The sequence below is a fragment of the Bombina bombina genome, chromosome 4 (genome assembly GCF_027579735.1).
Source record: "Bombina bombina isolate aBomBom1 chromosome 4, aBomBom1.pri, whole genome shotgun sequence".
NCBI classification, from domain to species: Eukaryota; Metazoa; Chordata; class Amphibia; order Anura; family Bombinatoridae; genus Bombina; species Bombina bombina.
Window position 1 is genome coordinate 964,642,439 of NC_069502.1, and position 23,785 is coordinate 964,666,223.

The 23,785-nt window shown below is 37.3% G+C and overlaps 1 long non-coding RNA gene across 1 annotated transcript; it reads right to left on the reverse strand.

Annotated features, from left to right (window-relative positions):
* Positions 1-9,798: 9,798 nt before the first annotated feature.
* On the reverse strand, positions 9,799-23,281 carry LOC128655726 (uncharacterized). The gene is made up of 3 exons (XR_008401892.1): positions 23,221-23,281; positions 13,299-13,395; positions 9,799-10,015 (listed from the first exon to the last, which is right to left on the reverse strand). It is a non-coding gene; the product is annotated as an uncharacterized LOC128655726 (long non-coding RNA).
* Positions 23,282-23,785: the final 504 nt, after the last annotated feature.

Genomic DNA, 23,785 nt, shown 5'->3' on the forward strand with positions numbered 1-23,785 from the left:
TTTAATGATGATATCTTTAGTGAATTTTTATCATACTGTGACAATAATGAAATGAACCTTAAGTTCACAGGAGAATACAACTTGGAACAAGTTAATTACTTAGACCTAACACTCTTAGCAAATGACAATTCAATTACTACTAAAACATATAGAAAGCCTACTGCAGGCAATACAATTTTGCATGCACAATCACAACATCCACAGCATCTAATAGAATCAATTCCTAAATCCCAGTTTTTGAGGATTAGACGTAATACTAAGCCAGATGAAATTTATGAGGAACAATCTGCTGAACTAAGAGACAGATAAGCTCTAAGGGGATACAAACCTAAAAAATTGGAGAATGTGAGAAACACAGTTAAACATTTAGGTGCTAATATGAATGTTAAATCGAAGCATTTAGATACTGATTTTGATGAGGCCATCGTATTTTCTACACCTTTCAGTCAACAATACCATCAAGTGGTTAAAATAATAAAAAAACATCTCAACTTACTTAAGCCTGATGAAATATTACAGCCATTTATCAACAGGTGCAAATTTGTGCCAAAAAAGTCCAAAACCTTGGCTCAGACATTGTCACATAGTTTGGTAAAATCTGATAACAAACTTCAATCCACTACCTGGTTAAATAAAAAAGGTAGTTTTAAATGTGGAACAAGAAGTTGTTTAGCATGTCCTAATATTCTTCAGCAGGATTTTTTCTTATGTCAATTCAATAAGAAAACTTACCCTATTGATTTTTATGCTAATTGTGGTGCAAAATTTGTCATATATCTCCTTACTTGTAATCTTTGTTCTTTACAGTACGTAGGTAGAACTACCCGCACTGTAAGAACACGTTACAATGAACATGTTAGAGATGAAAAAAACTATAGCAAGGATTCCACAGTAGCAGATCATTTTAACAATACTCATTTAACCAATAAAGCTAGTCTATCTTTTCAAGTTATAGACATTGCTCATGTGCCACCTAGAGGTGGCAATAGGGATAAAATACTAGAGAAAAAGGAACTCTATTGGATCTTAAAATTATGCACACGTCTACCATATGATATGAATCGTGAGTGCGACATAAACTTTTTCATTGATACATAGTATTAACAACTGTATAATTAACATGTTTTGAATACTATACACAGTGTACTATATTATATTATACTACATATGTACACTATGAATTTGATACTATGTCAATCAAAGAGATACAATGTCTGGTTTTACCCTAGTTCTAACACATGTGCCTAGGCATCGCTTGCAATAACAGCTTAACAGTGCTGTAGCATATTTTAGAAGGTTATGCCTGATCACACTATATCATGTATGCTCTTTTGAAATTTAAAAATACTGACATATTAAATGAGGGTATGTTTCTTCATGATAAATTTTGTAAAATTTTGTTAAATTTCGTAAAATTTTGTTTTTGCACTGTCAAATCTAAATTTAAATTCAAACTTATATACAGGGAGTGCAGAATTATTAGGCAAATGAGTATTTTGACCACATCATCCTCTTTATGCATGTTGTCTTACTCCAAGCTGTATAGGCTCGAAAGCCTACTACCAATTAAGCATATTAGGTGATGTGCATCTCTGTAATGAGAAGGGGTGTGGTCTAATGACATCAACACCCTATATCAGGTGTGCATAATTATTAGGCAACTTCCTTTCCTTTGGCAAAATGGGTCAAAAGAAGGACTTGACAGGCTCAGAAAAGTCAAAAATAGTGAGATATCTTGCAGAGGGATGCAGCACTCTTAAAATTGCAAAGCTTCTGAAGCGTGATCATCGAACAATCAAGCGTTTCATTCCTCAAAATAGTCAACAGGGTCGCAAGAAGCGTGTGGAAAAACCAAGGCGCAAAATAACTGCCTATGAACTGAGAAAAGTCAAGCGTGCAGCTGCCAAGATGCCACTTGCCACCAGTTTGGCCATATTTCAGAGCTGCAACATCACTGGAGTGCCCAAAAGCACAAGGTGTGCAATACTCAGAGACATGGCCAAGGTAAGAAAGGCTGAAAGACGACCACCACTGAACAAGACACACAAGCTGAAACGTCAAGACTGGGCCAAGAAATATCTCAAGACTGATTTTTCTATGGTTTTATGGACTGATGAAATGAGAGTGAGTCTTGATGGGCCAGATGGATGGGCCCGTGGCTGGATTGGTAAAGGGCAGAGAGCTCCAGTCCGACTCAGACGCCAGCAAGGTGGAGGTGGAGTACTGGTTTGGGCTGGTATCATCAAAGATGAGCTTGTTGGGCCTTTTCGGGTTGAGGATGGAATCAAGCTCAACTCCCAGTCCTACTGCCAGTTTCTGGAAGACACCTTCTTCAAGCAGTGGTACAGGAAGAAGTCTGCATCCTTCAAGAAAAACATGATTTTCATGCAGGACAATGCTCCATCACACGCGTCCAAGTACTCCACAGCGTGGCTGGCAAGAAAGGGTATAAAAGAAGAAAATCTAATGACATGGCCTCCTTGTTCACCTGATCTGAACCCCATTGAGAACCTGTGGTCCATCATCAAATGTGAGATTTACAAGGAGGGAAAACAGTACACCTCTCTGAACAGTGTCTGGGAGGCTGTGGTTGCTGCTGCACGCAATGTTGATGGTGAACAGATCAAAACACTGACAGAATCCATGGATGGCAGGCTTTTGAGTGTCCTTGCAAAGAAAGGTGGCTATATTGGTCACTGATTTGTTTTTGTTTTGTTTTTGAATGTCAGAAATGTATATTTGTGAATGTTGAGATGTTATATTGGTTTCACTGGTAAAAATAAATAATTGAAATGGGTATATATTTGTTTTTTGTTAAGTTGCCTAATAATTATGCACAGTAATAGTCACCTGCACACACAGATATCCCCCTAAAATAGCTATAACTAAAAACAAACTAAAAACTACTTCCAAAACTATTCAGCTTTGATATTAATGAGTTTTTTGGGTTCATTGAGAACATGGTTGTTGTTCAATAATAAAATGAATCCTCAAAAATACAACTTGCCTAATAATTCTGCACTCCCTGTAAGTATTGAGTCATGTTTTAGGACGTTTATTTCTGTGCATGTTTTCTTAAGTTATCTAGAGTTAACAGAAAATGTCACATTGGATTTTGTTTTTACTCTGTTTTTTCCTCTTTTTGGTCCTGAGGGGGTTAATATTTGCTGCCTCCTGGGCCTATAAAGAGTTAGAGTATAGACATAGACGTCAGTCTATGAGTAAGCGCACCTGAAGGCACAAAACATGTTAGACTTTTAGTCTCCTTACTGCCTGTCTGCATGTGTTGTTGTTTTTATTTGGAACCTCAATAAAGCATCACATATGTTTTTATATTTCACGGATTGAAGTAGTGCCTGCCTATTTTTTCCTTTTGTGTGTCTCCATTGATTTCTATGGGGAATACATGCTCGTGAAAACTCAATTTAGGATTTTTTGCTCTTTTTGGGTTATCGCTTGCACAAAATACGTTTATTTTGCAACTTGAAAACTGACAAGCGCAAAAAGCTTAATGCTAGCGATGTTTTCACTAAAGCTAAAAAAAAAATGTACCGTGCCACTTGTCATCTAGCCCTTAGTGCGTTTATTCCACATTACACATTTATGTATAACAATATTTTCTAGCATTTGGACTGAAAATTTGCCAGACAGCTGAGATAATTAATTCTAGTTTAGGTTGGGAAAATAAAGGTCAAGAGCAATTTACAGATTATGTCATCACTCTTCATGTGACTTAAAAAATTTAATACAGAGGCTGAGAGGGCTACCCTGCTAAAGATTTGAAAGGATTCAACATATGCACCTGAGATTTTCTTTACCTGTTGCTAAAAACTGTAAATTCAGGAATAATTGACCTGTAAATATAATTTGTTTTTATTTTTTCTCTTGATGCTAATGAATAATTTTTAGTTAAGATATATGGAAATCTTGACGAATGTTCAGATAGTGGTATGTAGTGATGTCGCAAACATAAAATTTTGGGTTGGCGAACGCGAACTTCCGCAAAAGTTTGCGAACCGCCATAGACTTCAATAGGCAGGCGAATTTTCAAACCCACAGGGACTCTTTCTGGCCACAATAGTGTTGGAAAAGTTGTTTCAAGGGGACTAACACCTGGACTGTGGCATGCCGGAGGGGGATCCATGGTAAAACTCCCATGGAAAATTACATAGTTGATGCAGAGTCTGGTTTTAATATATAAAGGGAGGGCATAAATCACCTAACATTCCTAAATTGTTTGGAATAACGTGCTTTAAAACATCAGGTATGATGTATCGATCAGGTAGTGTAAGGGTTACGCCCGCTTCACAGTGCGCAGTGTAGGTGATATACCTGCCCTGACCATGCTTTGCAGACCAGGTATCAGTAATCAGATGGACCCTTGCCCCAACACTGTGTGCCAGACATGCCATTATAGCAGACTTATATGGCTTTGGCGTTGCTTTTTGGTAATTAGAAGGCTGCTAAATGCCACTGCGCACCACACGTGTTTTATGCCCAGCAGTGAAGGGGTTAATTAGGGAGCATGTAGGGAGCTTGTAGAGTTAATTTTAGCTTAAGTGTAGTGTAGTAGACAACCCAAAGTATTGATCTACGCCCATTTTGGTATATTTAATGCCACCATTTCACCGCCAAATGCGATCAAATAAAAAAAAAATTGTTCACTTTTTCACAAACTTTAGGTTTCTCACAGAAATTATTTACAAACAACTTATGCAATTATGGCATAAATGGTTGTAAATGCTTCTCTGGGATCCCCTTTGTTCAGATATAGCAGACATATGGCTTTGGCGTTGCGTTTTGGTAATTAGAAGGCTGCTAAATGCCACTGCGCACCACACATGTTTTATGTCCAGCAGTGAAGGGGTTAATTAGGGAGCATGTAGGCAGCGTGTAGAGTTAACTTTAGCTTAAGTGTAGTGTAGTAGACAACCCAAAGTATTGATCTAGGCCCATTTTGGTATATTTAATGCCACCATTTCACCGCCAAATGCGATCAAATTAAAAAAAATTGTTCACTTTTTCACAAACTTTAGGTTTCTCACAGAAATTATTTACAAACAACTTATGCAATTATGGCATAAATGGTTGTAAATGCTTCTCTGGGATCCCCTTTGTTCAGAAATAGCAGACATATATGGCTTTGGCGTTGCTTTCTGGTAATTAAATTAGAAGGCCGCTAAATGCTGCTGCGCATCACACGTGTATTATGGCTAGCAGTGAAGGGCCCAGATAGCAAGGATAACTTGCCACAAACTTGTAACTAACTTTTGCTGTAAGTCGGTATAACTTGCTGCAAGTTTTCACTGGCAAGTGTGTTTACTTGCATCATAATTGCAGCAAAAGTTCTAGTTGACACTTTTTCAACTTGCAGCAAGTTTACCTGGCAAGTCTCTAGCAAGAGCATTTCTAGCAAGTCAACTGCAAGAGCTCTGCAAGTTTGTAGCCAATTTTTGGCAAGTCAACTACAAGAGCTTTGCAAGTCTATTGTCAATTTCTGGCAAGTCAACTGCAAGAGCTCTGCAAGATTGTTGTCAATTTCTGGCAAGTCAACTGCAAGAGCTCTGCAAGTGTCTAGTCAATTTCTGGCAAGTCAATAGCAAGAGCTCTGCAAGTCTGCTGCAAATTTCTGACAAGTCAACAGCAATAGCCCTTCAAATCTGCAGCAAATTTCTCACAATTTAACAGCAAGAGCCCTTCAAGTCTACTGCAAAAGCTCTGCAAGTCTGTTACAAATCTCTAACAAGTCAACTGCAAATCTTTAGCATATCTCTGGCACATATATCACAATTAAGAGCAGTGTCTGCCACAAGAGCACTACAAATTTACTATTATTTACGTCAATCATATTTACAAATCAATAATAAAATGTTTTTTTCCTGCAAAAGTTTATCTATGTAAGTTGTTTGTATGAATTTAATTGATCTTAAAGTTGTATCCATGCATTATCTGAGGTAATATATATTCATATATAAAACTAATATTATGACAGGTAATATATTAAAGGGACACTAAACCCACATTTTTTCTTTCATGATTCAGACAAAGCATGCAATTTTAAGCAATTTTCTAGCTTACTCCTATTATCAATTTTTTTTCCGTTTTCTTCCTATTTTTATTCGAAAAAACAGGAAAGTAAGTTCAAGAGACCATTTTTGGTTCAGCAAAAGGGTATCGCTTGCTGATTGGTGGCTAAATGTAGCTACCAATATGTAAGCGCTACCCAGGTGCTAAAACAAAAATGGGCCAGCTCCTAATCTTACATTTCTGCTTTTTCAAATAAAGATAGCAAGAGAACGAAGAAAAAAGATAATAGGAGTACATTAGAAAATAGCATGCTCTATCTGAATCATAAAAGCAAAACAATGGGTTTAGTATCCCTTTAAGTTGAATACTTGATGTATTCTTATATTAGAGTTATATTATAACACTAATATCATTATCTCAGGTACAGTATGGCCCCTTTTTACAGCACACCCCTTTAAGGCATTCCACTTATAAATCAGTCTTCAGTTCTGCCCATCGTTATTATGTTTCATGTTTTTACCTCCCTTTCAGTCTTTTTTGGCAGTCATTTTAATTGATTATTTTCTTTATGAATATTTGTTTTACAGATCTCTCCATATCTGTGCAGATATAAAAAATAATTATTGTATATAACTAACTGCAATTGTTACCAGAAGTTAAACTAGGAAAATCATATTTATTTTTTATATTTTACTGATTTTTTTTTTTTTTTTTTTTTTAATTTTTTATTGAGGTTATAAAAAAGTTTCACAACATATTCATCCAGTTACAATAATAGCGCAATTCTGAAAAAAAAAAAAACATCCTTATAACATAAACATAATTTGAATAAATTCTATATGCCTTCGGAGGAAAACGTGTAGAATAGTCATGTAAGTTACATCTGTGTCCCGTAGACATAACGCCCCTATGAAAAGGTAGACATTAACAACAGATACTAGGCATATGAGATTGCTAGGATTAGCCTTGTACACATGGATGTTGATACCGGGATATATGTTTGTACATAGAATAATGGAACCTCAATTTTATATTTTATATATAAGAGATATAATAGATGTGGCCCACGCCTTACCGTGAAGAAAATTAATATGTTCATTTATTCAAATAGGGTTGAGGTAGTCGTGGGGCAGTAATTGTTTAGGCATTCACAGACCAAGGTGGTCTAGAAAAGAGAAGAAAGAAGTCAGCGGGCAAGAGCCGCTTATGTTAGAAAAGGAGGGGAATAAAAGGGAGTGGGGGGCGGAACTATTTAGAATGCCAAATTAATAATGCAAGTAGGGCTATTAGAAGGCTTATTATACTGTTACAAATTTACAGGTAGAGTTATGTGTAGAGGAGAAAATTCAAATATATAGAGGGTAGGAGGTTACTGCATGAGCTCCTCTCCTGGGAGAGTGCCAGCTCTAGGCGATGTGGGTAAAAGGGATATGGGTATGACCCGCAGGCAGCAAGTACCGGCGGGAAAGGGAGGAGAGGGGCTCAGCAAGGACCAGTATTTTATCCAAATAAAAACTTTCACATAGAAAGTGTGATTAATTAGGGGTCTCATTAGCATAAGGCTTTCAATGCATTCCCTGCAGGTAATTCAAATAACAGATTCTAGTGGACCAGAGATCTATTAATTGCTGCACTTTTGTGACAGACTTATATTACGCATTTAATATTCAAACATAGCAGTCTAAGAAAGGAAGGTTATGCTATAGACAATATGACATTGAAACTGCTGAAGACATATACTACATAATGGGGAGTTGAACCTGCAGTGGGATATCTCAGTATGGTTGATCATACAATTTTACTAATTAGCAAAATTATTGAAGTCCTTCTATCCATGTAAGATGAGCTACTTAAAATGTAGGGGAGTAATACTGAAAGCGTAAAATGAAAAGCCAGACATACATCATCCTATAAAACTTAAATTCCTGAGTGGCTTAAAAGAATTATGTTGCTATGTACTTAAGCTCAAACACTTAGTTATACATCTCATACATAAATAGTGTAAATAGATATAGCCAGTTTTAACAATCTCTTTGTGCTTAGCCAAAAAAGGCTTCTAAACCGACATAAACATTTTGAGAGAGCATTTAATGTTAAACTATCATAGGCTTGAATCCTAATACTATTCTTTGAAGTATATTAATGAAACTATAAGGTATCTAGTTTCTAGAGCAAGTGTTTCATAGACTAGTAAATACAGTATGTTTGGTAAGGTAGGGGTCCAGTAATGAATTTTTCCACTCTATATTGTCAGACCAGCCTCAAAGAGCACACTAAGGAGTAGCTATATAGGGGCCCTAAGGTAGTGCTACTTATTAAATATTATCTTGTACCAAGTGTAATTTAAACATAAGCCATGTGTCCTAAAATAAAAATATATGGATATGTTGCAGTAATCCTGCGTTGGGGATTTTTATGAGATGAGTGAGGTAGTAGCTGACCTATGGACATAACATATTGACCACATGGCTCTCTTACTTAGCAACTAAGATTGGTTGGACCTTTTTGAACCATATTAAACCATAGTAAATACAAACCTAAACATTTTATAACTAAACTCAGGTAAAGTCCCGGATGCATTTATTAATACTTGGCCTATGTAAGGCACTATCACGCCAGGGGATCAGTCTAGGAGTATGTAGTGATTCAGCCTACCCCTGTGTTAGGAGTCACAAAAGCAAGAGCAGTATCCATTTGGGAAGCGGCACTCCATAGGCAGCTGAGAGCGTGGTAGGTAAGTGTCAGGGGAAGCCCCAAAATCAAAGTGCCCATCTGTGTATGTAGGGAGAGTTTACCTTTGAGGGTGAAGTATGCGGGGTAGGTCAGCAAGGTAGCCGCGTGCACCGTATAGTTTGTTCCTACTCTATGACATGAAGCGGCGATCACGCAGACCGGTTGAGCAGGTGATTTCTTGCCAGCGGTGGCCCAAACAGTCGGAACTCGTATGTCAGCTGCCAGAGCCGGAGATGAGTCCTCGTCGGGATAAGTGGTGTTCTGCGAGCTTATGTCAGTCCCATCGGGTCTCTGAGTAAAGTTATCTCCTGAATCACACTGTACTTCTCGCGTGATAGGGATGTGGGTAGCAAGGTCCTTGCAGATGTTAGGTGGCATAGGGGGACTCCCCTCCGGTCCATACCATTCTGCTTGTAGAGTAGTTATAGACATCTGAAAGAACTGCCTGAGAACTCGATAGTGCCGGTCTAATGAGAGCACCGCGCTACATTCCCACTGATCTGTGATGTACATCATGGTAGGGTTACGACAGTTAGACTTCTCCAGAATTGGTTTTAACGGCCCCAAAGAGCTGCAAGGAGGTAACATTGGCTGTTACAGATTTGGGGCATATAATAGAGAATCAGTATACAACAGATAGCTTCAACCATGTGCTCCACAAGTTCTGTAAGATGGCCGCTCCTCATATAAAACTTGTGCGAGCTGCAGATGGTAAAGAAACAGTCGGGTTTGTTAGTTCAGGTCCGCTCTTTCTCCCTGATCTCCTTCATATAGTTCTGTAGGTCCATAGATATAAACTGGTAAAGTTTTAAGATATTCTGAGCAGTCTGGTTATAAATAAAAGATAGTGTTTGAGCAGAGCTCTCTTAGCATGCGACCGCTCAGTAGCTTGGCTTGCTCCGCCCCCCTATTTTACTGATTTTAATAAAATTAGCATTTGCCTGTCTGGTAAATATGATCTGTTAACCTCAATACTGTATGAAGATAAAAATATTCACCAAAAAATCCTTTAGAAATGACTCCGTAAAAACAACAGCATTAACTCTTACAAAAATAATTTAAAGTTTTATTAGGCTTCAAATTTTCCAGGTATTAAAACATTTTAAATATGACATTGTAATAAACCAGAGAATAACTTATAGTATAGGCCTAGGGTACAAGTATAATGCAGATGCACAATAATGTTGACAGAACAACAAAAATATAATATGATGTCCATCTGTATCTGTTCTATGATCTTGAATTTGGCACCGGCCTGTAAAAATAAAAACAAATATTACATAAACATGGGCATTCTGTGCTAATTGCTTAGTCTACAGCAGAACTTTCATTTGTAGAACTAAAAAAGTAAATCTGACAAAAAAAATAACATGCCTTTATTTCAACTTCAAGGTTGGGATGAATACTAAAAAAGAATTGTATTTTTAACTTCCATAAATTCTCATGTCAATGCAATTTCCATCTAGATATTAACATATTTGGCCACGTTCCTTCCTAATCAAACAGATCACTACCTGCCAATGGGATGCTTAGAACCTATACTTTAACCCCTTAAAGACTAGCAACGTACCCTGTACATCACTCGGCTTTGAATAGGGAAGTGCTATTAAATGCGCGGTCTCGCCGCCAGTGTTGAGGCCACACTATTTACGATGACAAGAAGGGAGGGTATAATAGCGCAGTACCGCCACTTGTGGCGGGACACATGCTATTTAAAAAAATATAACCCTTAATGAGCGGCAACATACATGGTAGATCTCAGTCGTTAAAGGGTTACTATATTGAGACTTTTTTTCCTTAAGATATTTATATTTTACTTCTCTAGAAATCAATGTGCACTATTTGATACCCTATGTTGTAATTTAAATTTTTGGTTGTGTTCCTAGACTTTTGGAGATAAAAGAGGGAAAGTCACAATGTGCAGTTTATTTCCTTTTCAATTGTGTTTTTTTCCTTTTACAAAATATTAAGTAATATGCTATCTAGATGTGTCATATTCTAAATCTTCATATCCCCACTTCCCTTCCCAAAGGAAAATGATATAGCAGAGTAGCATTTAGTAAGACAGTATTCTATTTACTTCTGTGATACTCCCATGCTGTGTGAGGCGCTGCACTGCTTGCTTATTTAAAGGGACATTAAACACTAAGAGCCAGATTACAAGTGAAGTGCTAAATATTGCTTGCGTGCAAGCAATATTAGTGCTCCATTGAGTAATACCAGCGCCCGCTAATATTAGCTGGTATTACAACTCAAGTGTAAAATTACGCAAGCTCAGAATCTAAGTGCAGTGAAGGGGGTAAGTAGCTCAGCGATGCAGCAAATATAACACCCAACTCCGACCAACTTTACCCCCAAAATACTACCTAGTGCAAATATTTTATTAAAACATAAAAATAATACAATTTGTATTTTTTTTATAAAATACACTACACTGTATTTTGGGGGCATTTGGGGCATATTTATAAAATTGACCAGAGATCTGATCTCTGGTAAATTTTATAAGCGCTAGTTGCTACCACAAGCATATAGTAGCAATAACCAGACACTTCTAATGGCTGGTTATTTATTGCGTGCCTGCAAAAGGGCACATTTGTCTACTTGCGGGCGCGCAATAAATTAGCGCTCCACTTATAATCTAGCCCTAAATAAATGCTAGATAGAATGAAGCATTGAAAGAAAAGGTTAGTCTGTGAATAACATATAGATGTATTTTTTAAAGTTATATTTGGTGTTTAAACATTAACAAACTAAGTGTAAAGTTTTAGTGTCTATAAAACAATGGGATCTTACTTAGGTTACATTATCTGCTGTGGCCAATTAGGGACAGTTATAAATTTATCACTAGAGTGTGCAGCCAATGGCTGTGTGGAATATAACAGTGTTCTGCACTTCCATTTCTAACAGGAACTGAAAAGCTCACAACTTCAGAATAGAATTACAGGAAAATGGGGACAAAATAAATAATGAAAGTGTGTATATACACACACAGTTTATCATTTTATATTACTATCTGAAGGTGTTTATTGTCCCTTTAAAAGGGCCTTAATAGTAAAAAAAAAAAATGACATCCTTTAATGTAAATTTAAGACTATTGACCCTGCACTACTGTGAGATTAACCCACACAAAGGCTTTAAACACACAATGGAAGTACTGATTGGTACCTGCAGAGCACTGCTGGTCCAGAGCAAAAACTGCCAACTGCTGCTTATCTAATCAGAAATACTAGTTGAATGACTAGCACTCATGATTGGATCAGCAGCACTTCCGCTCAGGATCAGCAGTGCTCTGTGGTTCCAAGCGGTACTTCTACTGTGTGTTTAATCCCTTTGTGGGTTAGTGCAGGGTTGATGGTCTTAAAATGAATTAAAACAAATTAAAGCATGCATTTTTTTACTAATATGCTCTTTTAAAGAAATATATATTGTTTTATCTTAAGTTGCATGTTGCTGAAGCACTGAAAATTGTAAAGGGAGTTTCATTTAATGTTCCTGTGATAGGAGCATTCCTTTGTTTGAAGAATGTTTCTTTTTAGACAAGATTTATAATTCATTAACATTTTAATTGATATTAGTTGATAGTGCAATAAAAATCCTGTCACAAAGAAGCACCACTATCAAAATGGAACATTCCTTTCAAAGGGTCAGCTCAATCCAAGCACAGAGAAAACTCCAACATGGCTGCTCTATTTATGACCATGGGAGGATCAGGGAAGTGAGTAAAACACTCCCCTGCTGTATCACATCCATATAAGCATGTTGTATAAACAGAAATAAAACACTCCCCTGCTGTATCACATCCATATAAGCATGTTGTATAAACAGAAATAAAACACTCCCCTGCTGTATCACATCCATATAAGCATGTTGTATAAACAGAAATAAAACACTCCCCTGCTGTATCACATCCATATAAGCATGTTGTATAAACAGAAATAAAACACTCCCCTGCTGTATCACTTCCATATAAGCATGTTGTATAAACAGAAACAAACACTCCCCTGCTGTATCACATCCATATAAGCATGTTGTATAAACAGAAATAAAACACTCCCCTGCTGTATCACTTCCATATAAGCATGTTGTATAAACAGAAATAAAACACTCCCCTGCTGTATCACATCCATATAAGCATGTTGTATAAACAGAAATAAAACACTCCCCTGCTGTATCACATCCATATAAGCATGTTGTATAAACAGAAATAAAACACTCCCCTGCTGTATCACATCCATATAAGCATGTTGTATAAACAGAAATAAAACACTCCCCTGCTGTATCACTTCCATATAAGCATGTTGTATAAACAGAAACAAACACTCCCCTGCTGTATCACTTCCATATAAGCATGTTGTATAAACAGAAACAAACACTCCCCTGCTGTATCACATCCATATAAGCATGTTGTATAGACAGAAACAAACACTCCCCTGCTGTATCACATCCATATAAGCATGTTGTATAAAAAAAACAAAAAACAATTATAAAAGAAATGACTCAGTGGGGTGATTTAAACAAGAAAAAACATAACTGCTTACCTGTGACCACAAACAATTCTTGTGTGGGATTGGCAATCCCCTATGCATCTTCTCATTTCATGGTCAGTAATGTCTTTATAGACCCTTTGACATGTTTCTGTAATAGAAAACAACATCAAATAAATGAGTATAAAGGTAGATATGCAAAATTATTAGATAAAGTCTGTTCAGCAATAGTCTGTCCCGTTACATGGGCATAATACACTTTGTGATTATAACATGAATTATTTAATTATAAATAATAAAACAACTTTGCAGTATACTTTCATTATTTTGCCCGCTTTGCCTGTAATGTAATGGTCTATGCAAAAGTTTTCCAGTGGCCAAATTTCACCACCATTTTCCTTATTTGGAGGAGCTAATCCTGATGTACTTCATGTGACAGTCACTCTAGTCACATCCTACTGTCAGTAGGCTTTTCCTCGTTTTATGTATGTTATCACAAAGTCACATCATACTGTCAGTATGCCTTTCCTTGTTTTGTTAGCACAAAGTCCATGCTAAAGCCAATTAGAAAGATATACAGACTATTGTTAATCATTTGAGGTCTGAAGCCTGCATTACCAATTTTCAGCATAGTAAAAGCACATATTATTCAGAGTTAAAGGGACATGAAACTCATTTTTTTTCTTTCGTTATTTAGAAAGAGCATGTCATTTTAAACCACTTTCAAATTTACTTATTTTACCTAATTTGCTTCATTTTCTTGATATCACTTGCTGAAAAGCATATCTAGATATGCTCAGTAGCTGCTGATTGGTTGCTGCACATAGAGGCCTTGTGTGATTAGCTCACACATGTGCATTGCTATTTCTTCAACAAAGGCTATCTAAAGAATTGAGCAAATTAGATAATAGAAGTAAATTGGAAAGTTGTTTAAAATTGCATGCCCTATCTGAATCATGAAAGTTTAATTTCGAATAGATTGTCCCTTTAAAGGGACATGAAACCCATCATTTTTCTTTCATAATTAAAATAGAGCAGGATTCTTCAAACCATGGGTCGGGACCCATTACTGGGCCACAACACCATGTGTTCTGGGTCCCGACTTGTGTGTGTGTTGTAGGAGTGTGTGTGGTGTATTGTATGAGATTGTGTGTGTGCTGTGCATGTGTTGTGTATGAGAGTGTGTGTGTGTTGTATTAGTGTGTGTGTTATATGAGAGAGTGTGTGGTATGTGTGTTGTATGAGTGTGTGTGGTATGCGTGTGTTATGAAAGTGTGTGTGTATGTGTGTGTTGTAAGAGTGTATGGGGTGAGTGTGTATTATATGATAGTGTATGTGGTATGTTTGTTATATGAAAGTGTGTGTTGTATGAGAGTGTGTGGTATGTGTGTTACATGAAAATGTGTGTTGTATGAGAGTGTGTGGTATGTGTGTTACATGGAAATGTGTGTTGTATGAGAGTGTGTGGTGTGTGTTGTATGAGAGTGTGTGTGTTATTACGTTTTACAACGCTTTCATATTTGACTATAATCATGAATAAAGCATGCACATATTTTAGTTTCTTTGCCAAAAATTGCAGCTATCATGTTATTTATTTCTTACAAAATTATTTCAAGACCAAGTATAAAAATTGGGTCCTAAAGGTATGTGGTATCATGGCACTGGGTCTTGGGGGGAAAAGTTTGAAGAACCCTGAAACAGAGCATACAATTTTAAACAACTTTCCACTTTACATCTATTATTTAATTTGCTTAATTCTCTTGATATCCTTTTTTGAAGAAGCAGCAATGCACTACTGGGAGCTATTAAATTCATTGGGTGAGCAAATAATGTGAAGTATACATGTGCAGCCACCAATCAGCAGCTACTGAACATACTTAGGTATCCTTTTCTATAAAGAATACCAAGAGAACAAAACAAATTAGATAATAGAAGTAAATTGTAAAGAAAATGTATGCTTACCTGATAAATGTATTTCTTTTTTGACACAATGAGTCCACGGATCATCTTAATTACTAATGGGATATTCACCTCCTGGTCAGCAGGAGGCGGCAAAGAGCACCACAGCAGAGCTGTTAAATAGCTCCTCCTTTCCCTCCCACTCCAGTCATTCAACCGAAGTTAAGGATAGAAAGGAAAAACCAACCATGAGTAGCCCTTGGATTCACACCAATAGAGATATTTACGACAAATCTTATGGTAAATCTTTCTAGTTACAGGCTTACGAGTCTGAATCATGGTCTCTATGACCGAGTCAGAAAACCCCCGCTTGGATAAAATTTAGCGTTCAATCTCCAAGCAGTCAGCTTCAGAGAAACTAGATTTGGGTGAAGTAAGGGCCCCTGAATTAGAAGGTCCTTCCTCAACAGAAGTCTCCAAGGTGGCAGAGATGCCTACTCCACCAGATCTGCATACCAAATCCTGCGAGGCCAAGCTGGAGCTATGAGGATCACCGATGCCCTCTCCTGTTTGATTAGAGCAATGACCCGAGGAAGAAGAGCAAACGGAGGAAATAGGTATGCTAGACTGAAGGTCCAAGGGACCACCAGAACATCTATCAGCTCCGCCTGGGGGTCCCTGGACCTCGACCCGTATCTCGGGAGCTTGGCATTTAAGAGCCTTTATTCTATCCTGGATCTCATCCAAAGAAGTTTCTGTCCTGAGAGCCTCAGACAGTGCATCAAACCAATACACTGCCGCACTAGTGACGGTAGCAATACACACAGCTGGTTGTCATTGCAGGCCCTGGTGTACAGTGTGAGTAAACCCTCTAACTTTTTGTCCATAGGATCTTTGAAGGTACAACTATCCTCTATGGGAATAGTAGTTCTCTTAGCTAAGGTAGAAATGGCTCCTTCCACCTTAGGCACTGTTTGCCAAGCCTCTTTGTTAGAGTCGGCTATGGGAAACATCTTCTTAAAAATAGGAGAGGGAGAAAAAGGTATGCCCGGTCTCTCCCATTCCTTAGCAATTATTTCATAAGCTCGGTCAGGGACCGGAAACACGTCTGTCGAGGAAGCAACCTCGAAATATTTGTTCAGCTTACTAGACTTCTTAGGAACAACCACTACCGTGGAGTCACTGTTGTCCAAAGTAACTAAATCCTCCCTAAGTAACAGACGGAGGTGTTCTAGCTTAAACCTAAAAGATACAACCTCAGAATCAGCCAGAGGAATTACACTTTCTGAATCTGAAATTTCTCCTTCAGATGCTACAGCGGTATCCTCCTCTTCGGTATTCTGGGAGGGCACCTCCGATATTGCAACAATTGCATCAGAAGCTTCGCTTACTAAATGTCTGATTTTCCTTTTTACGCTTTCCCTGCCACATTGGAAAAGCAGACAACGCATCATGAAAGAAGCTATGTCTTTTAAGGTAACTCCAGCGGGAGCTAGAGCAGAAGTGCAGGGCACTGCTTGTGAGGGAGGTAACATTCGGGACGCTTGGGGAGAAAGCTGCGGCATATTTTGAACCTCGTCATAAGACTCTTGGACAGTATCGGCTTTAGAAAAATTTTGCTCAGAAAAAATATTTTCCCTATAATTTAAAGTCCTCTCAATACATGAGGGACAGAAAGGGATAGGTGGTTCCACATTTGCATCAAAACACAAGGAGCAAGTGACATCTTGCAAGTCTCCTTGGTCCATACTGTTCACAATGAGTAAATTAATAAATAAAAAACCTCAAAAATGAATTAAAATTTTTGTAATGAAAATATGTTACTGTGTCTTTAAATTTAAACAGGTAACTTTTTTACCCAACTATGTCAATTATGAAAATATCACAATTTGAACACTACAGACACCTTTACACCTCAGTAACCCTGCTGAGGTGCCTACCTGACTGCTAAACAGGAGTCAATGTCCCTTTTCTTGTGGTGCAGGAACGATCCGGACCACAGCAATAAGAATAGTGCCAACGGATAATGCTAGAAACGCCTGCTTTACTGGAAACCATGCGTTTCTAGTGACACGCTACTGAACGAAGCCCATCGTGGGCGTTACTATATGCACCTCATCTCCTGATCAGCCTGTTTGCTAAGTAAAGCCGTCGGGAGACACAAACCACCAGAGCAAATGAAAAAGCTTTACTCCCAGCCCCAGTGCCTGCAGATATGGTTGTCTAAAATCCTCTCCAGTCTAGGAGAGTCTGTAGTCCCCAAACATAAAGCGCCCCTTCCTGTATGAGCCTTATATGTTAATTTTTCCAATAAATGTTCACACCTTTATCTCTGAGATGCTTTGTTTCCTGCGCCCCAGAATAAAAAAGCAGCACTTACCTTGTATCTGCCTGACAGCAAGGCAGCTCACAGGCTTGAGAGGTCCTATCCCTCACATCAACCTGTGGAGAAATAAAAGTCTGAGTAAATTATATGGGAGGCGCAGTGAGAATTATGTCCCACAAGTTCCCATTGCTCTAAAGCCACCACTGCTCTACTGAAGAGACTGATATGGACTACGGCTACACTCTAGGACAAAGCAGCACAATCTTGCACTACTTTAAAAATAATAAACTCTTGATTGAAGAATTTTATCTAACAACTCACTTTACCACTTCCTAGCACTAACGTAGGCAAAGAGAATGACTGGAGTGGGAGGGAAGGGAGGAGCTTTTTAACAGCTTTGCTGTGGTGCTCTTTGCCGCCTCCTGCTGACCAGGAGGTGAATATCCTATTAGTAATTAAGATGATCCGTGGACTCATCGTGTCATGAAAAAGAGAAATCGTTTAACCCCTTGAGTGCTAACAACGGCTCTGAGCTGTCACAGGGTTTCCCACTCTGGTGCTAACAACGGCTCAGAGCCGTCGCTAGCACTCTCTCACCTTGAGGGAGATCTGGGGGCTCCCACCCGCTCCTACCCCGGCGATTGGGCCTGCATAGTGACAGGCATCACCGGGCTTCACGTTATGCATGGTGATGTCACACGCAATGACATCACCGTGCAACTGTATTTAACATTAACAATGTTAAATATCGAAGCAGGGGGCATGCTGCTTAGAAGCCTGTATCTCAGGCATCTAAGCAGCTACAGACCCCAAGACCCACTGTTGAAATTGTAATCGTCTAACCTTTCCAACAGTGTAAGTCTTGGGGATCTGAAAAAAAAAGGAAAAAAATAAATATATATTTTAAAAAATATAAAAAAAAAAAAAAAAAAAAAAAAAGCTTAGCACCAAGGTGGGAAAGTGCTTAGCACTGAAGGGTTAAAATCTCATGCTCTATACTGAATCATGAAAGACAGAAAAACCTTGGGTTTCATGCCCCTTTAAATTATAGTAAATGGTGCAAAATAAAAAGTATATTGCAAAGTTGCATAACTAAACATTTTATATTGTGATCTCAATGTGTGTTATGCCCCTTTAAAGCATATATGTCTATATGTGTGTACATATATATTAAAGTGATGGTAAATCCTAGCGTTTGTGAAACGCTAGGATTTACCATTGGAACAAATAAAGGGGACTTTCATTCATGACGTATAAAATACTTCATGCTGAAAGCTCCTTTTTTTGTTTGCAGCGTTTGCCGCACTGAGCTGCTAAGGCAACCTACGGCAGAACGGAATTTGACTGAGGTGACGTTTCCATCTCTTAGCCAATAGCCTTGCAGGAAATTCGAGGCCTGTCACTTTAATGTTTTTATGTGTATATATGACTGTAAATACATATATACACATATAAATACAATAATATATATGTATACATATTTATATATATATATATATATATATATATATATATATATATATATATACATACATACATACAAAAACATCTTTAGCAATATATGTGTCTCAATGTCAAAGCCATTTGCCTGCCTTTTTTTTTTCTAGCACCCGAGATCTCATATCTTTTGAACCCTTAAAACTTTTTTTGTGCAATATTTTTTTTAAATAATTTTTTATTAGACTTTCGGCTAGATTGCGAGTTTTGCGTTATGAGTATAACGCTGCTTTTTCACTATCGCTGCTATTACGAGTCTTGTAAGTACAGTTGTACCGCACACTTTTTTGGCCGTCACGCAACGTAACTACAACACCTTTCAAAAAGTCATTTTTCAATGGGACTTCCATAGAAGTTGTTTGTATTTTATTTTTTTATTACAGGCAAAAGAGCTGATTTATTTGGGGCAATGTCCTGCAAAAGGCCATTTTAAGGGCTATTGGCAGTTTAGTTTAGGCTAGGGGTTTTTTATTTGGGAGGGGGGCTTTTTTATTTTGATAGGGCTATTAGATTAGGTGTAATTAGTTTAAATATTTGATCATTTATTTTTTTATTTTGTGTAATTTAGTGTTTATTTTTTTGTAATTTAGTTAATTGTATTTAATTAATGTAATTTATTTAATTTTAGTGTAATGTTAGGTGTTAGTGTGAGGCAGGTTAAGTTTTATTTTACAGGTAAATTATTTTTTTATTTATTTTAACTAGATAGTTAATAAATAGTTAATAACTATTTACTAACTAGTCTACCTAGTTAAAATAAATACAAAATTAGCTGTTAAATAAAAATAAAACCTAAGCTAGCTACAATGTAACTATTAGTTATATTGCAGCAAGCTCAGGGTTTATTTTATAGGTAAGTATTTAGTTTTAAATAGGTATTATTTAGTTAATGATAGTAATTTTTATTTAGATTTATTTTAATTATATGAAAGTTAGGGGTGTTAGGGTTAGACTTATTTAGTATTAGTGATGTGGGAGGCCAGAGGTTTAGGGGTTAATAACTTTAGTATAGTGGTGGTGACGTTGGGGGTGGCAGATTAGGGGTTAATACATTTATGTAGGTGGCGGCGACATTGGGGGCGGCAGATTAGGGGTTATTAAATTTATGTAGGTGGCGGTGACATTGGGGGCAGCAGATTAGGGGTTAATAAGTGTAGGTAGGTGGCAGCAACATTGGGGGCGGCAGATTAGGGGTTAAAAATTGTAATGTAGGTGTCAGCGATGTCGGGGGCAAAAGATTAGGGGTGTTTAGACTCGGGGTTTATGTTAGGGTTTTAGGAGTAAACATAAATTTTCTTTCCCCATAGGAATCAATGGGGCTGCGTTACGGAGTTATTGCAAGTGTTAGGCTTTTTTTTTAAGCCGGCTCTCCCCATTGATGTCTCTGGGGAAATCGTGCACAAGCACGTAAAACCAGCGCTGGTATTTGTGTGCAGTATGGAGCTCAACGCTGCCATATTGCCTGCTAACGGCCGGGTTTTTGCAAACCTGTAATAGCAGCGCTATTAAAGGATTCCAAAACTTTTGTTTTTTGTTTATACCTGGACCACAAATTTCATAATAAAACATTTATATATTATAAATTACCTACTTTTAAACTCCAAGGATGTTTCCTGACATAATAAAATTAAACTTTAATTTTCGATGCTGATGTCATCAATCCCCACCCTCCAATATGGGTTGTGCACGATAAGAATACATTTCCAACCGGATTGCGCTATCATGCATATAATTAAGTGACAATTTCGTCACCATGTGCATGCGTACTGTGATCCCTAAACTCGCGCATGCGTACTGCGACCCATGATCGTCCAAATTGTAAGCAAAATAAATGTTTCATTAATTATTTGTTTGTAATTAATGTAAATAGGGTATTAATGCTCGTTATTTGTAGGGAGATTCTCGCAGCGCACCGCTCTTACCTGCTCTGTACAGCTCCGTCATCCACTCTGCTATCGATACAGCGGGTCTGCTAGTTTGCTGAGAGTAACGTTAAGGTAGATTAAGCATATCGCGCATGCGCATCATCCGCTCTGCTATTGATACAGCGGGTCTGCGCATGCGCATCACGGCAATAAGTCGCCATTTGTATAACCTGGGTTATCGGTCGGGATTAGACAATGCAAAAGCATAGCCGGCGGTGGGTTTGGAAATAGTTTAATTTTACTAACAGGATTTCTACTAAACTGTAGTTATTTGAAACAGAATGTACATTACAAAATGATGTAAAATTTATACATTTTGCAATTGCATATAACTTTTTTTGTGGGTTTAGTGTCCCTTTAAAGGTGAGCGGTGGAAATAACTTGCAAGTTAGTAGCGAGCCGCTCATAACGCAAAACTCGTAATCTGGCTGATGGTTATTTACCTGCTCTCATCCAAGGTAATCCAGAAAATCTGCCCTGTTGGGGAGGCCTGGGGACAGGTTTGAAAACCACTGCCCTAGATCAAAATAATTGGCAACTGATATTAAAGGGACTGTTAACAAGGATTATTTTTTAGGGAATAGGGATTTAATCTCAGTTTCTTGCTGCAAGTCTTTTAATTTACGTTAAAGATTTTGATTACAGTAGAATCATTTCAAAAAGTAAATTAAAACATTTGCAGCAAGAAAATTAGATTAAAATCACTAATTACCTTAAAATATTTACTTTATTTTGTAATGCATGTTAAATAAAACACCCTAACAGCTCACTTGCATATGAATAATACTTTTTAATGTAGGGCCAAATTAAACAAGCAAGGGTTACATTATTAACCCTTCAGCATCTACATAGCAGGACATAGTTATTTTAAACTGCACAAATACTGTAACCCACACCAAAAACAATACCAAATATTAACCCCTGCCAGGCTTCTGAACAGCATCAAAGCAATTCATAAAATACAGCTTGCACCCTTCTAGTACTACTATATATCAGAAAGTCACACGCAGATGCAGTTTGTTTGCTAATGTCTGTATATTTCATACACTTAACAGTAACATCTCTCATATAAAAGAATAAAACAGTGATAGATTTTACTAAAAAAGTTTTCTTATTACAAAAATGCTCATTTTCAAACAGAAAAATAAAGATGCACATTTCAATTGTATTTGGATTATCCCTTTAACATTTAAATCTAGTTGTGTTTGTATGTTCTGTGTAATGCAGTAGCAGGTGGCTTACTAATGCTGCTAAACAAATCATTAGTGTATAATTATATGTTACACATGTGTGCAGAGCTAGTGAGATAGTTGTGTTTGTATGTTCTGTGTAATACAGTAGCAGGTGGCTTACTAATGCTGCGAAACAAATCATTAGTGTATAATTATATGTTACACTTGTGTGCAGAGCTAGTGAGATAGTTGTGTTTGTATGTTCTGTGTAATACAGTAGCAGGTGGCTTACTAATGCTGCTAAACAAATCATTAGTGTATAATTATATGTTACACATGTGTGCAGAGCTAGTGAGATAGTTGTGTTTGTATGTTCTGTGTAATACAGTAGCAGGTGGCTTACTAATGCTGCTAAACAAATCATTAGTGTATAATTATATGTTACACATGTGTGCAGAGCTAGTGAGATAGTTGTGTTTGTATGTTCTGTGTAATACAGTAGCAGGTGGCTTACTAATGCTGCTAAACAAATCATTAGTGTATAATTATATGTTACACATGTGTGCAGAGCTAGTGAGATAGTTGTGTTTGTATGTTCTGTGTAATACAGTAGCAGGTGGCTTACTAATGCTGCTAAACAAATCATTAGTGTATAATTATATGTTACACATGTGTGCAGAGCTAGTGAGATAGTTGTGTTTGTATGTTCTGTGTAATACAGTAGCAGGTGGCTTACTAATGCTGCTAAACAAATCATTAGTGTATAATTATATGTTACACATGTGTGCAGAGCTAGTGAGATAGTTGTGTTTGTATGTTCTGTGTAATACAGTAGCAGGTGGCTTACTAATGCTGCTAAACAAATCATTAGAGTATAATTATATGTTACACATGTGTGCAGAGCTAGTGAGATAGTTGTGTTTGTATGTTCTGTGTAATACAGTAGCAGGTGGCTTACTAATGCTGCTAAACAAATCATTAGTGTATAATTATATGTTACACATGTGTGCAGTTAGTGAGATAGTTGTGTTTGTATGTTCTGTGTAATACAGTAGCAGGTGGCTTACTAATGCTGCTAAACAAATCATACACAACATGTGTGTGTGCAGCTAGTGAGATAACTCTTTATATATATATAATCTAATGGTTGATCTTACCTGATTGCAGTTGCACATGGCTTGTCTGCAGCACACACAGAAAGTTCATGGTAGTGAGACAGTGAGTGCAGTCAAATGCCGCAGCGCCCTCTGTGGTGGTAAGACCACACTGCACACAATATTATATGCTAAATACAGTCTAATGTAAACTGTAGCTAATAGTATGGATGACAAATGAACTTTAATTTATTCCAGAACACAACAATAATACAATGCCTCGCTATAAAACTATGTATTATTTAGCTTTAGAGTCAGAATTTAAAATACAAGTTAGCCATCTTAAAGGGACATTCCAGCAAAATGTGCATCATTGCATTTCTATTTTGAATAGAATCATTTTTCCAATACACATGCATTAGCAAAAATGCTCTAAAAAAATATATCACTGTTTAAATTTACCTTTCCTAATAGGAGCATAAAAACTCTAATTTTAAAAAGTGTATCTGCAAAGAGAGCCAGTGGTGGTGTACATGACACATGCTGAGTTAGTTCCCATGCAATACCAGCTCTGAGCACATGCAGTGTACTTAAGTATGCTTCACATGTACACTGTTTTTTGTGTACT